This window comes from Ictidomys tridecemlineatus, chromosome 1 (assembly GCF_052094955.1).
Source record: "Ictidomys tridecemlineatus isolate mIctTri1 chromosome 1, mIctTri1.hap1, whole genome shotgun sequence".
Lineage (NCBI taxonomy): Eukaryota > Metazoa > Chordata > Mammalia > Rodentia > Sciuridae > Ictidomys > Ictidomys tridecemlineatus.
This window is the reverse complement of record NC_135477.1, coordinates 25,987,044-26,002,128: the sequence shown is the minus strand read 5'-3', so window position 1 is coordinate 26,002,128 and position 15,085 is coordinate 25,987,044.

Here is a 15,085-nt window from a genome sequence, read left to right as displayed (position 1 = left end):
CGCTGGGGGCAGAAGAGAAAAGCTTAAGTTTCAAGGCTTGGCTTTGCTTAGCTAACTCACTGGTGGGTGAGGTAGAGCAGGCTCACAACATCAGTGTCCCGTGAAGCCTTGTCCCAGCTACCTGGGTCATTGCCTGCCCAGCAGCCATTGCAGTTCCCAGTTTGGGCTTAAGGGTGGAACATAGGACCTGGAAAAGGTCATGGTCTCTACTCCCAGCACACACTCCCAGGGCAGAATTGGGGAGAGTGCTTCACAATTATTTTTTCCTCATTCCCTCCTCTGCTAGATGTTTTCCAGATGCTGTTGATACCTGAATGTTTCCAGTGTCATCCTAATTCTTGGTCTGTGGTGATACCTCATACCTATCCCCTTCCTTCTCACCATCTCTTGCTGGACCTCTTCTCCCTAAAACCAGGGATACTCTCCCCCCTATTTTTGTCCCCTCGTTGTCTCTTTCCCTCCCATCAGTCCCTCTTTTTTTCCTAGCATTGAGATCTTAGTTGCCAGGGCTGTGTCCTTACTGGTCAGGATAAGTGGAAGACACAGGCTGGAGCCTGGCCTGGATTTATTTTTGACACTTTCTCTGCCATCCAGGCAACTAAAGCATCTGTGGACATAGTGAACACTTTCAAATGTCCTGTTTTAGTGATAAGTGTTAGCTGATGGTCAAGTCTCATCCCATCCCCTGGGTGGAGCCTTGGGAGGCAGGATGGACTTGAGGGACTAAAATGAGGCCTGGATCCCTTAGAAAAGAAAAAAAAAATAGGGTCTCTATGCAAAATGGCAGGAGCCTGAGGAAAGAGCTGGAGTCTCCTGGAATGAGGGCTGGGGACTCTAGAGACAATGGCTTCCTGTCTCCCACCTGATCTTCATCTGGAATAACTGAAGCTGGATGGAAGGTTCTACAGTTCCCCTGGGTCCTAACTGGCTTCACCAGCAACCCTCTGCCCCAGTTTTGCTGGGTGGACTAGTATTGGAAGGGTTAAATTCTGGGAGTAATAGTAGGAGTCTCTGGGGACAGTGGCCTCTGAAGGTAATAATGGGTCTTTTGGAGCAAAACTGGGGACTCTGAGGTCAAGGATAAGCTGGCAAGGGGACCCAAGGTTTTGCAATATGTTTTGCAGCAGGATTTTTGATGAAAAGTTTAAGTCTCAGTTCTACTGCTTTTTAAGTTCATATCTTGGGCCAGTTTCTTAACCTCCCTTCTTTTGTGTCCCCTCTGCAAGATAATAACATTTACTCCATAGGGAACATACTTGTAACATACTCCAGATGCAAGAAATAATGCATCTGGAACACAATAAGCATTCAACAAATGGTCAAATTTTTTTATGATTATTTCTAGGCAGATTTTCATGGAGAGGGACAAAATGCCCAGTATATAGCTTCCTGCTGATGTTTGAGTGTTGTAGAACAAAGTGACTCAGCTTTGGTGCCTGCCCAGAGGGGGCCTTAGGAAGAGGAGAAGGACTGAGGCAGGATGATAGCGACTGGGCTTCCAAAGAGTTTGGCAGTCTTTACCCCCACCCCCATCCCTCCACGGGGAGCTTCTGTCAGAAAGCAGGGCTCTAGCTTAGGCTTGCAGGGAGGGGCATCCCCCAAACTCACCTCCATCCATCTCTTTTATCTGGGCTGCTGAAGGGCTAGAGCTCCAATGGGGCCTCTGATGGGGAACAGATACAGACTGGGCGGAAGCAGCCGGAACTGTGCTGAGCTGGAGCTGAGGACTGGGCCAGGGGTCAGTGAAGACAGATAAAGCTCAGAGCAGCTGGGGGCTCCTGGGATCCATGGGGAGGGGTAGCAGGAGCTGAGGGCTGGCTGTGTCCTGGGAGAAGACAAGGCCGGAAGCTTCTGATGGGGACCAGTGTCCATCAAGGGCTTCAAATAACCAGATGAGCCTTTGATAAGTCTTGAGTAAGAGGGAAGGAGTAAAGGATCTCTCCTTCAGATATGGCTATAGGAAGCTAGGGTGCCCACTAGGAATAAGAGAGGGGAGAAGTGGAGATTTGGGGCAGGGGAACCCTCGAGAGGCCAGCCTGACACAGGGGATTTAAGGGTTGCCTTACCTTTAAGGCAGAGATGGGAAAAGGGTTGGTTAGTGATTCTGTGATTTTAGTTCCTGTTTTAATTAACTCTGAAGGGCTTGGGGCCTCCCTGAACGCCAGGGAAGGGAGCAGAGAAGACGTTTATTTTCCTCTTTTCCCTTTTAAAGACAATTTTATTAAATCACTTTGTTTTCATTCTGGCTTGAACATGGGGCATTTAAATGGAAAAGTAATTATTTCACCTCGTTTGCTTATGGAGAGAGGAGGGCAGAGAAGGGGAGAGACGTCAGTGAGAGGCTGCAGCCCCACATTGGTACTGACAACAGAATGCACACACAAATGTACATGTGTGCTGCAATATGCACATGCACACATACACACAACCATACTTATATTCATACCAGCATCAACACCCACAACCCCCCCCCCACATACATTGGCACAAATTTTGTGCTCACCGAAAGATGCCTATTTTGGCCCAAACACAGACACCTCAGGACTTGCAAACCCTCATCCATGTTCTCCTAAAGACACCCTTGTTGGTCACAGCCGTCCTCACAGCAAAGGTTTTCTCTTTCACATATATAACACTCAGCCACACACTTCCAACCAAGCACTGGTGAATGTGTTTAAATACACACACACACACACACACACACACACACACACACTTTCAAGTCTATTAAGTTACAAGAACACACAGGTGCACTCTCACAGACTCTTCTCCTTAAATACACAAGCCCACCCTGCCAAGGATCCTGGGATAGACTTGTGTGGGGAAGCGTCCTCCTGGAGAAGGTGGGTCTCCTTCTCACTGGGGTTTCTTGGCTCCAAATCTACCTAAGCTACATCCCGAGTCCCCTTCTCTGCCCCTGCAGCCCCTCGGAAGGATGCTTTGGCCTGGGTTTTGCAGCCTCCCACCGCCCTCCACCCGGGTCAGTGGAGCAGGGCCCGAGGAGGCCCACAGGTTTCCCGGGCTCAGTCCGCCCTCTCCGGGGTTTAAGTTCCACTTCTCCGCCTCCCCGGCAGCCCCCGCGCGCCCGCCGTGCGCCGGTGGCGGAGGGGTTAAAACTTCTGTAGCGCCCTCCACCCCCACCCGGCTGGTACGTCGAGGGCCGGTTCGCGGGAGCTGTACCTGTACTTTGTCTTCATCTGTCACCCCTTCTGACAGTCAGATACATCTTGTGGGGGGGCGTGGGGGGCGGGGGAGCAATAATTAACCTCTCCCGCCTTAGCCCCCAACGCCGTTGCTGGGCCAGGCTGCAGCCGGTCTGCGGGCGAGGAGCGAGGGAGGGAGCCGAGGGATGGAGAGCGGGAGAGAGTCGAGCGCAGAACGCGGGAAGCGCGGAGAGCAGCCTGCAGGGAGGAAAGGCCCTGACATGTTTATTGCTCTGCCAACCTCTTTTCGCACCCTCCTTTCCCACCTCTTTCTGGGTATTGGCGGCAGATGGGAGAGGCGATTAGAAGGACGGGAGAAAGTGCCCTCCCCAAATCGCCACTTTCCCTCTTATCAAAGGAGTTCTGGTCTCTCCTGAAGGCCTGGGGCAGAAGGGGGTAGGCAGTGTGAGGTGAGGGAGACTCTTCCGGGGTTATTAGCTAGTCACAAGGGCACAGGTGACTAGAGTCTGCGTTGGGCTGGTGCGGGGGAGGTGGAGGAACCATGCTGGTCTTCCATGTTGATGGCAAATGACTAGAACTTGTTTGAGGACCAGTTTCCCCCGCAATCAGTGAAGGGGGAAGAGATTAATTTCAAAGGAGTGTGATCAAACGGAACTCCAGAATTTGCTAGGGGGAGACACTTTGAAAAAGTAAATAAGCTGGAATTGGGGCTTGAATAAGAAAACCAATCTGTCTCAGTTTAGGTCCTTGGATGAGGCAGATGGGACTCAGGGTCAGATTAGGAACATCCAGCCAAGAAGTGGAACTCAGATATAGAGTATTTCCAGTCAGGCTGTTTCCTGAGCAGGGACTTTACCCAGGAAGGAGCTGGGCCTGGAGTCTCCTCTGCAGAAGAGAAGCAGCCATGGTGGTAAGCAGAGGTGGGTATTCACTACTGGGGCTGGGTGGAGGGGTACAGAGAAACTTGAGCAGCCTGGGGAGATTTTAGCCTTTTCCATCTATTGGAGAAGGTGTTAAATCTGTCATCATTAGAGTGTGTGAGAAAGACCTTTCTTCTAAGTTTTCTGATATAATTGTGGACACAGCTTTGCCCATGAGTCAGGATACCTGTATTCTAACCTTGGTTAGGCTATTAGTTAGTTATGTGATGGAAGATAAGTCACTTAACCTCTCTGGACCTCAGGTTTCTCATTTGTCAATTGTGTGTGTTGGTGGGAGTTGCCAAAGAGACAAACTCTAGACGCCATGAACACTGATGTTTTGTAATCTGAATCTTGGGGAACTTTATGTTTAGGGCTGGCTGTGCCCCCTTTACTCAACACTCTGAACCCTTTTCACCCCTGAACAAGCATACACACAGACCAAAAGCTGCTCCTGCTTAAGCGCTCGCGCTCTCTCTCTCTCTCTCTCACACACACACACACACACCACACACACACACACGCCCCCCCCCACATGCACACAGAGTCTCCTTGCCCCATGTACCGTGTGCATCCCTGGACTCCCAATCATCTATAAAATTTGCTGTGGTTGAGAAGGAGCCAGGGACTAGGGTTTCCCAACTGAAAAGCTGACTCTATGCTTTTCTGTTAAAAGAAGAAGAAAACAGCCTAGCAAAGCTGGAAAGTAGAGCACCAAGACAAGAAGTTAGCACTGAAAAGGGCTTGCCATGTGCAAGGAAGGTATTGGAAAAGGAAAGAGACCCAGCCTTAGATGTAGAGAAAGGACATATGAAAAATCTCTGCTCAGCTGCAGGGGACTCACTGTTGAGAGCCAGAAGTGAAAGGAGCTGACAGTCCTGTCAGGAAGTCACCTCTATGAGTCCTACACCTATCTGTCAAATTCCATCTCCCCAAGGGAGGAGCCCCTGTGAATCATGCTGCTTTCTGTCCCATGATCCCCCAGCCAACACACACACACACACACACACACACACACACAAACATGCACACATACACATACACATACACATAGTCTTTCTCTGGGAGATGAAATTAATTTCGGGCTATTATTCGTTTAATCTGGAGAAGTGCTGGAAATTTTAACAGCATGGGGGAGAGAAGCAGAAAGAAGTCAGGACTACCCAGGGTAGGTCCCCCTAGATTGGTGCTGGGTCACCCAGAGCAATTTACCTGGGATTGAGCTGGACTTCTGAGATGCTATGGCATTGAGAATAGAGGTGAGCTTTTCTTTGTCAGCTTGTAGTTTGGAGCAGCTGTGGGTCCCCTAGGATACATTAGGGCTCACAGGACAAAGCTGAGCTCTGAAGTCTGGAGGGAATGGCTGGAGCAGCCTCATTTGTGGAGTGGAGATTCCATCTCCCCCAGCTTTGAGGGTTAGACTTTCCACCCTCTCTGTTTTTTTTTTTTTTTCCTGGTCTGACTTTCTCCAGGCTTTCCCTTCTATGGGAATGAGTCTCAAGTTCCAGCCCCAATCTCTGCTTTCACCCACACCCAGACCTTCACCCATCACCTTAATAAGATAACACCTTAGTCTTTTTTTTTTAAAAAAAACTTTTTATTGTCCTTTACTTTAAAATGCAATCTGCTTATAAAAATTTCAGTTTCAAATAATTCAGAAGATGTAGAGAAGAAGAGCCTTTCTTCCCTCCTTCCAGTCCTCTATGCTTCATAAGTCACTACTGTTGACAATTCAGTGTGTCTTCTAAGCCTCTTACAATATTCAACACACACACACACACACACACACACACACGAATAGGTTTAAAAACAATTACTAAATAGATTTGTCAGGTCATACAATTATTTCACAATTTTGCCTTTTCAATTAAAATTATCAAAGGTATTTTCCAGGTCAGTAATGTGGATTTCCCATAATACATGTAGGTCTACTTCACATGGCACCCCAGAAGAGATTAAACCAATTCCTTATTGACAGACTTTATTTGTTTCCAAGTGTTGCAAACAATGCTATGGTGAGCCTTCTTAAGCATGTGTCATTTCCCACAGAATTGATATTTCTGAGATTCATATTTCTACAAGTAACATTAGTGGGTCAAATATATATATCTTGAACCTCTCAAGTTTGAAACACATATTTCCAAGCAAGCGCACATAAATGCTTGGAAACAAGCATCCTGCCACTTTGCTTTGGCCAGCCTCGTCTCTATAAATGCTGTCATCTAAGCACCATACTTCAGTCCTCTATGACCAAGGTGCCTATGTGTCTAAACATGCCCAGGATATGTCCAGTTTATGTCATTTGTTCTGGTAAAATTACTGATAGGACTCTATTCACACTCAAAACTGGATAGGATAATGTATTGTATAGTCACACCATCCCTCTTCTTCTCTGATTCCTGTTCCATCCATCACCAAGTTCCACCAATTCTTACTTTATTCTTCTTGCTGTTCTTTTCCCATCGAATAGCTTAGGGATCCATCATAAAGTTTTAATGGTAACAACAGGCTCCTAATGAGTCTCCCCTCTTTTGGCATCCCTTTTATTTCCATTTCCATTTCACTGTCTGTCAGTCGTTGTCTTCTTCTTCTTCCTCCTCCTCCTCCTCCTCCTCCTCCTCTTCTTCTTCTTCTTCTCCTTCTCCTTCTTTTTCTTCTTTTTTTTAGATCATTACTCTTATCATATGATTCTCTTGCTCTCCATTGCCTATAGAATTGAGCCTATTCATGATCCCCCATGATGCCATGGTTCACCAGAGCAGGTATCCCCATCCCAATGGGTCAGGAGGCTGCATCACCTTATTTGGAGGAGAAGCAATAATAGGCACTGAAAAAATTGTTTTATGCCACCCCAACCATGAAATAGGCTGGCATGAGAAAGTCAAACACATAATTTACAAAGAGAAAAGATTCCTTGGTATCAGAAGGAGGCCTAAAGGTAGTTCAGTGTCTCTCTGAATTCAGATTTGAGGTGTCCTTAAAGAGAGGCCCCCTTCTTGAACAACACTCCTTCCAACTCATGCTTTCTCCTGCTCCTCATCTGCTTTGTGTCTAACCAGTTTCTTCCCCATCTCTTATTCCAGGGCTGGAGTCTTTAGGGACAGCCTTTCATTCTGGGCAGTTTCTGAGTGGTTCTTTTTCAACTGATGCTTAACCACTGTGCCCCATGCCAACTCTAAGCAGTGCCACATATGATCAAAGGTCCAAGAACACCCACTCTGTGAGTGAAAGGGAGGGTGGTAACACAGAGACATGTAGTATAGAATGGACCCTCAAAGCCAGGAGTGATGGTGCATGCCTGTAATTCCATCAACCCACAAGGCTTAGGCAAGAGGATCACGAGTTTAAGGCCAGTCTCAGCAATTTAGCTAGGCCCCTTTTATAAAAATAAAAAGGGTTGGGAATGTAGCTCAGTGATAAAGCACCCCTTCATTCAATCCCCAGTACAAAAAAACAAAACTAACAACAAAAAACAAACAAAAAATTGACCCTCACCTCCCAGTCATGCCCTGGGGAGACTCTCTAGGGAATATTCAGGGAAGGTTTGATCAGAACTTTCTAACCCTCCCCTCCATGTTACCCCCATCCATCCCAGTATTTAGGAAAAGCCTCTGGAGCTCTTCACTAAACTCAAGGGTGCCTGCGGCCTCTCCACTCCCTTCCCTGGCATCCCCTCCCCTCACTCGAAGGTTGCCAAATGGATGGTGAGCTTGGATGGGTCCTGGTGGCCGAACTCCAAACAGAGAAGGAGGCTTCCTGGCCTCCTGCCAGCATTCTGTCTGTGGTAATTTGGCAGGGAAGCGCCAGCTGCATATATCTGCACATCTGTTTATGCCTCTGGCTTGTTATTTATTCTCTGCCTTTCATGGGCAGCAGAGCCAGAACACACCTCAACTCTTCCCAAGTTAGATTAACCGGGAAAGAAGGCTGGGACACTCAGTCACTACAATTGCTGATGCTCATTGAAGGGTATGCCTTCTCCAGCAGCTGCTGCCACTTTTCATAGAGACACAGAGGAGAAGAAAGGAGGGGAAGGAAGGGAGGGGAGGAGTGGGAAGTAAGGGGAGGGAAGCAGAGAGCTGTAGAATCGGAGCTATAGTCATGCTTGGAGTAATCAGGTGGGCCTATCCCAGGCCCCACTGGAGAGGGGAAGAGCTGTCTAGTCTTTCAGAAACAATCACCCTGACCTTCCTTCCTGCTCAGCACCAGCTTTCAGTATGTGTGTGTTCTTGTATGGTATAGGTGAGAGCTGATCATATGAATAAGGCTTTTAACAGAGTCTGGATGAGGTGGTGCATTTTGAGAAGCTTAAGTAATTTTTCTTGAGGGATTCCTAGTGCCTAGTGATGAACAACCAGAAGCCAGGCTCTTTCCTGGGATTAGGAACAAGGAAATGAGAAGCAGGAGAGGAAGGGATGGAGTAAAAGGGAAAAGTGAGTGTTAGGGAGTGGGGAATATGTTTGGCAATGAAGTAAGAGGTCTGGGTGGGGAACTGGAAGTTAGGAGATCCTTGAAATGGCCGGGGCTGCTGTCCTTGGTCCTGACTAAGAGCCAGGGATGCCTGCCCTAGATGGACTCCCTCAAAAGGCCCCTGAGATTTCCTTTGAAGGTGACTGGGTGATTTTGAAGGGAGAAAAGAAAAGTTAAAGCTGAACATGATAGAAATTGAATCCACAGGTCTGCCTTCTGTTCTTAGGCCATCTTCCTTTCTTGCCTTTCCCCCAAACAACACTCTGTCCAATCAATGCTCCTTATGGGAGGCAGAGAGATGTGGACTCAGAAGTAATATGGACAGGGCTCCTGGGAAAGGGTGCAGGCACCTGAACCCCAGAGGACCTTTAACCTGAGTCTAGTGTAATGAGATAAGTTGACTGGGAAGTGGGAGTCTCTTAGGACGGAGGGGTGCTGGCTGGTCATATTAAAAGCAAACGGACTCTGCCCAAAAAAGTCTGGACAGACATTTTATTTTCACACAACCTCCTTCCTTTTTGCAAAACTCAAATAGCAACATCATTTCCCCCTCCTTTAAAAAATTATATATAATGAGATATTCCCAGGCAGGTCTTGCACAGATGGGAGTTTAATCACCTGGAGTCTAAGCACATGGGTATTCCAGCCTAATTCAATTCCCATCCATTCATTAGGGGAAATATTCATCACCCAGAGATTACAGCAGGGCCAAAACTCTGAATGGATTCTAAAGAGCTGTCAATGGAGCAATAGCTGCATCAGCCTGTCAGGAGGCCATACTGTGCAGGGACACCCAACAGCTTTGGCCATGCTAAAACCCCTGCTCCTATCAGGTTACTTCATAGGTCCTTTATTTTGTTAATCTCTGTTTGCAGACCTCAGGGTCAGGCACTGAGGAGGAAGATGGGAGAAAAATATTAACTGCCTTTGAGAATGCTTTTTATTTTATTTTTGTACTAGGGATTGAATCCAGGGGCACTCTACCACTGAGCTACATCCCCAGCACTTCCTTCCTTCCTTCCTTCCTTCCTTTCTTTCTTTCTTCTTTTTTTTTTCTGGAACTCATTCTCATTCAAGTTGCTGAGGATCTTGCTAAGTTGCTGAGGTTGGTCCCAAACTTGCAATCCTCCTGCCTCAATCTCCCAAATCACTGGGATTATAGGTATGGACCTTTATGCTTGGCTGCCCCTGTTTTTAGAGAGCCTCCAGCCCACTGGAGGAGGCATGACTCCCACATTCTAGACTGTTCTGACTTTGCTAAAGAATACTGACATGTGAGTAATCAGACATCTTGTCCTAGAATATCTAGCAAGAGGCAAGAAATTGCCTCTTCATGAAGGGAACATAAGAGCGTGATTCCTCCCAGTCCCTGCAGGAAATCAGAAGCAGAAGTTGGGAGTAGAAGTTAAGGATAGATTCCAGGGAATCGGGTGATATGACCTCCCTTCTGTCATGGGGGAGCTGGGCCAGGTGAAGTCAGGGGCTGAGTGTAAAGACCCTCTGCAAGGTTGGATTTTCCCAAAAAGGTGAGACCCTCACGAATCAGGTGATAGTCACCTCCTAGTATTGAGAATCTTAGACACATCCCTGTGCATATTCCCTGCTCACATCTCCATCTGAGGTTTGGAAAGTTAGTTTGTTGGTCATCTCTGCTTTCCTGATGCTACCCTCTGCCAGTCATTTTTCTTTTGTTTGGCCTGATAGTGGAGGTGTGGGGGCCTTACTTTAGGAGGCTCATATTCATCCCTGGGGGTGTCTAAACCGAGAGCAAAGTATTCACAGGCCACACTTTGGCCTCAGAGCTCATAGTGTTTCTTGACACCACTGTTCCCGAGTTTCTGTTGTAGACATGGTCCTGAGAACTCATGAGAACTGGTCACCTGTAAAACCTGTCTCTATGCCCTCTTGCTTACCTGGGCCAGGACAGGAGTATAGGAAAAAAGGAAGCATGGGAGCCAGGTATGGTGGGGCACACCTGTAATCCTACCTACTTAGGAGGCTGAGGCAGGAGGATCATAAATTTGAGTCTAGGGCAACTTAGAAAGATCCTATCTCAAAAAAATAATAGTTTTAAAGGACTTGGGGATGTAACTCAGTGATGGAGTGCTTGCCTAGTATGCATGAAGCCCTGGGTTCCATCCCAGTACCACAAAAGAAGAAGAAAGGAGGAGGAAGGGAACAAGGAGGATACAAAGGAAGAGGAGAAGAAAAAAGGAAACATAGATCATGTGGCCTGCCCTCAACTTGGGATTAGATAGTTTCCTAGAGGCAGGACAACTAGGAGGTACCTGAGTGTGTATGTTCAAAGCAGGGTCTTCCCTATTGTCCCCTTCTGCTCCGTGGACACTCCTTTTTTCTCAGACTCTTGGGACCAATTTGTATCTCAGTGCCCTTTTATCCTGTCTCCCAGATTGCTTTCTTCTCCCCACACCCTGCCTAGTGTCTAGCCTTCAAAGGGAACTCTCAACTCTGAGACTATACCAGGGCAATGTCCCAGGCATTTGGTTGGAAGACTCTAGACATAGAGGATGGGGTCTGGATATCCTTCAAGGGAACAGCCAGTGCCTGGGAGGCACAAAGGCTCTGCCACTCTCAGGCCCATATCTTTAGAAGGAATCAGAGCCACGAGAGCTCAGAATACAGGATTGGGAGCCTGATAGAGGTGACAAGATCCAGAGAAGAAGTGAAAATTGAGCTGAACCACAGTGTTACTTGAGAGTTATCAGGTATGGAGGGGTGCACAACTACCTCCCCACTTTGCCACAGGTATAACCTGCCTTGCACTTGGAACCTGGAGCTAGGTCCTATCTTCCAATGAACAATAGTAATATAATTGGGAACCTAGCTTCAAACTTTGTTTCTCCTTTAGTAGCTATGGAATCTAAGGTCAGCCACTCTTGTGTATTTGACTCCAGTTTCTTCCTCTGGAGACGCCTTCCTAAGGAGGTGTGCCTCAGAAGTGCAGAGCCTGTATATGTGTATAAAATACCAATGAAATTCATCTCAAGGAATTGGTTTATACTAATTGCATGAGTTGGCCAAGAAAATCTGAAATCTACAGGGCAGTCAGAGAGGAAGGAAAGATCACAAAAAAGCTGGAAAACCTGGGCAATGGCAAAGATGTTGTCCACAGACAGCTAGTCTGGGAAATCCTAGCAGGGGAAGGGCAACCAGAGATCCAGCTGCTATTCAGAGTCTCCTTCATGAGGGAAAGTATAGACCCTTTTAAAGGGTCACCTGATTGAGTAAGGTCCATGGAGGATAATCGTCCTAGTTTAAAGCCAACTGACTAGGGTCTTTGATTACATCTTCAAAATCCCTTTATAGCGGAACCTAGAGAAGTATGTGTTGATTAAGTGGGGAAAGGTGTGTGTAAGCTAAAAACAAACAAAAAAAATAGAAAAGAAAAATTTCTGCCTTCTTTCTGTTCATCTTGAAGCTTAACCTAACCTAATTGACAGAAAAAAAGGCTATCTGGGAGAAATTATTTTTATAATAATTAACAGATTCTCTTTTGGAAAGTTCCAGACACACAGGACTAATATAAATGAGTGGAACTTACCTGGCAGTAATTCTATCTCAGGAGAAGCTGGGACACCTCTTCCCTTAGCAAAAGGAGTCTAGTGAGGTCCTTAGGTTTCATTGGTTAGAAGTAAGGGCATCTCGATAGGGATTCCTGATGGTTGTAGACATGGTGTAGGATCTCAATATAAACCAGCACTATGGGGATACCCTGCTCTGATTTTCAGGCCACCAGAGCCAGAACTACAGCAGCAAGTGATAGGAATGGCCTTAGTGACCTGTAGGGCTTTAGCAGGTAATTACCCAGCAAAAGCTGGGAACTGACAGGGTAATTATTAGCTTCTAATTGCAGGGCAAACCCAGGCCGGGATCCTCCTCTCCAAAGCAGAGGGCATTACTATTTGCATAGCAATTAATTACTTTGGGAGCTACGGAATTTAATTACCTACTAGTCCGCAGGAGCCAATAATTAAATTACTCTCAGAAATAGGGTATTTATTTCCCAGTTAGGCTGAGCAGGTAGCCCCCACTTGGGGAGAGTGCCTGGGTGGTGCCCTGGATGAATAGTAGATCCTTGGCCTGAGCAGGAATACAGCAGTGATCTCGGTGCCCAGCAGGGAGTGCCAACTCTGTGATGCAGGAGGACACCCAGGCATCCATAGGTACAGATCCACCTGATGCCTAAGGACAAAGGGCACCATATGCTGGCCATAACCTACAGGTTGGTACTTCACACTGGGGTCACACATTTTATGTGGGGCACATAGATCCACAGAGAATCACATGTATGGTAAGGAAAAGGGAAAAGAGACCAAAGGGAACATTTTGGTTCAGTCATTTTGCCACAGTTGTTTTCCCTAACTTGTATCAATGTTTAAGAAGGTCTTTTTAGTATTGTGTACTTCAGTTAATAGGTTGTGATTCTGGGCCCATCACGGAATCTTTTTTCATCCTTGAGGCTTCTTTGGGATGTGGTTGGACTGGGAGGAGCTCAGAAAAGAGTGATAATTAGGTGCTGAAGAATGTCTGTTTGGCATCGTTTGTTTAAAAAATAAAATTGTGAACTAAGTTTAATGTCCCTGCAACAAAATAGCCATACTAAAATGCCACATGCTCCTGGGAGACTGGAGCTCATAGAAGGCCTTGGAGTCAAGGACATCTGGAAGCTTCCCAATAGAAAATGGCAACTTGGAGAAAAGCTGTGTTGGATGCTGTGTTGCTTCTCCCTCCTGGTAAAAAAGAAGGTCATGGAGCCCCACAGAATTGAGAAGGAGCTAACGGGATGGGGAAGTCACCAGGATGTATTTGGGTTCGCTTGCTCACTGACTGGGACCTCCTGTCCCTCAGGCCTGACAAAGTCTAGAGGCTGGAGGCCATGTGCCCGCCATGCCCCATAGCTTTCCCCTTAGTCCACCAGATCCCTTCTCTACACCATTGCTTTCCATTGGTTTCCTGGAGGTCAGCAGCCTGCAGGTTGCAGAGGCAAGGCAACTTTCACCTCCATTCCAACAGGAGAGCATGGGGCAAAGCCCCTGACCTGGGTGCTGGGGATTCTAGCATTGGGGCTGACTTGCTGCCCAGTGAGCTGTTCAACTTCTGGGCTAGTGGTCCCACTGTCATAGTGCACTGTCCCCCTCTGAGGAAGGATGAAAAATAGGGCTTACTTCCCTTGCTCTTCTTAAGTGGATCCCACCCTGCTGAGGGCCATTGCCAAGGAGGAATGACGCATCGAAATCCTTGCCAGCGTACCCCATGTTAAATGGACTTGCCTTGGAAATTTGCTGTGACCTTGCATGTGTGTTTGAGAAAGGTGACCCTGCTCAATAACCAGGGTGGATCCAGGATTAGGGTGTATCCTGCAGGTTTGAGGAAGTATCCTTGTCCTTGGGTTTAGTGCGTTCCGGTTTAAGACAATAGGAGTTTTAGGGAAGTTGGAGGTTGAAGATTATTGCTGCTGGGAGTAGGGCGTGCCTGCTGCCTGAGTTCCCACTGAGTTCTTGTGGAGAGAAAGTATTTAGGAGGTAAATTGTGCGGGCAGATTTGGATTTCCCCAGAACGTGTTTGTAGACGGCCGGTGTGAGTTCGGGGGAATAAAGAATTGCTGTTTGAATCTACAAGGTGTGTGGTGGCTCATGATTCTGTGCCAAGCCGAGACTTTGCCACCACCCCCATTATCTTCTTCCCTCCTCTTCCCCAGCTGATTATCAACCCTCTGCTGTGTGTAGGTCCAGAGCTGGGCCACCCTACTGCTCCACTACTGCCTTTGGGGAGGTGACTTTCTGACTGATATCAACTCCCCACCACTTGTCCCTTGGAATTTCCTTCTCAAACTTCTAGCTGAAGCTCCAGCCCCCATTCCAGGTGGATCCTGTGGAAGCTTCTAATGAAGTTCTCTTTGACTCTGTTTGGGGCACCCACCACCCGAGAAAAGGAGCTGTGGCCAGCCCTCAGCCCAGGCTGCTGACAGCAGCAATCCATCTCCATCACAGTAATGGCGTCCCCATTAATCGGCCATAAACTAATAAAGCAAGCACTTTCCACCCTTCATCCCCCCCCCAACTTCATTAAGTCTTTAGTACATTAATATGTCTTACTTAGTGTCAGCTAAGCCTCTTTCTCTGTTTGGGGTGGAGCTCAGTGGGTTGGGCACCTCGCTCAGTGGGTTGGGGGACATGACCCCTCCCCTGGCCTGGGAGAGGGGCTGCTGACTCAGGGCCACCCACTCCTCCTCTCCCTCCTCCTACTCCACCTGCTGCCCTCTGAAGAGGCCTGAGAGACTACAGTGGGGAGGAAGAACAGGAGGAATAGGAAACCCTGGAGCAGGAGGGGTGGGCAGAAAGAGGAGGAAAGGAGTGGAAAAGGAAAGAGGAAGCTGGACGACTGGGGGGGGCGGTGGGAGGAGGAGGAGGAATCGGGATGGGGGAGGAGCTGAACACCTCCAAATTAAATTTGTGATTCAGGCATCAGATGGGCCGACAGCCAGAGATTAATTCGACTGATCGAGTTATA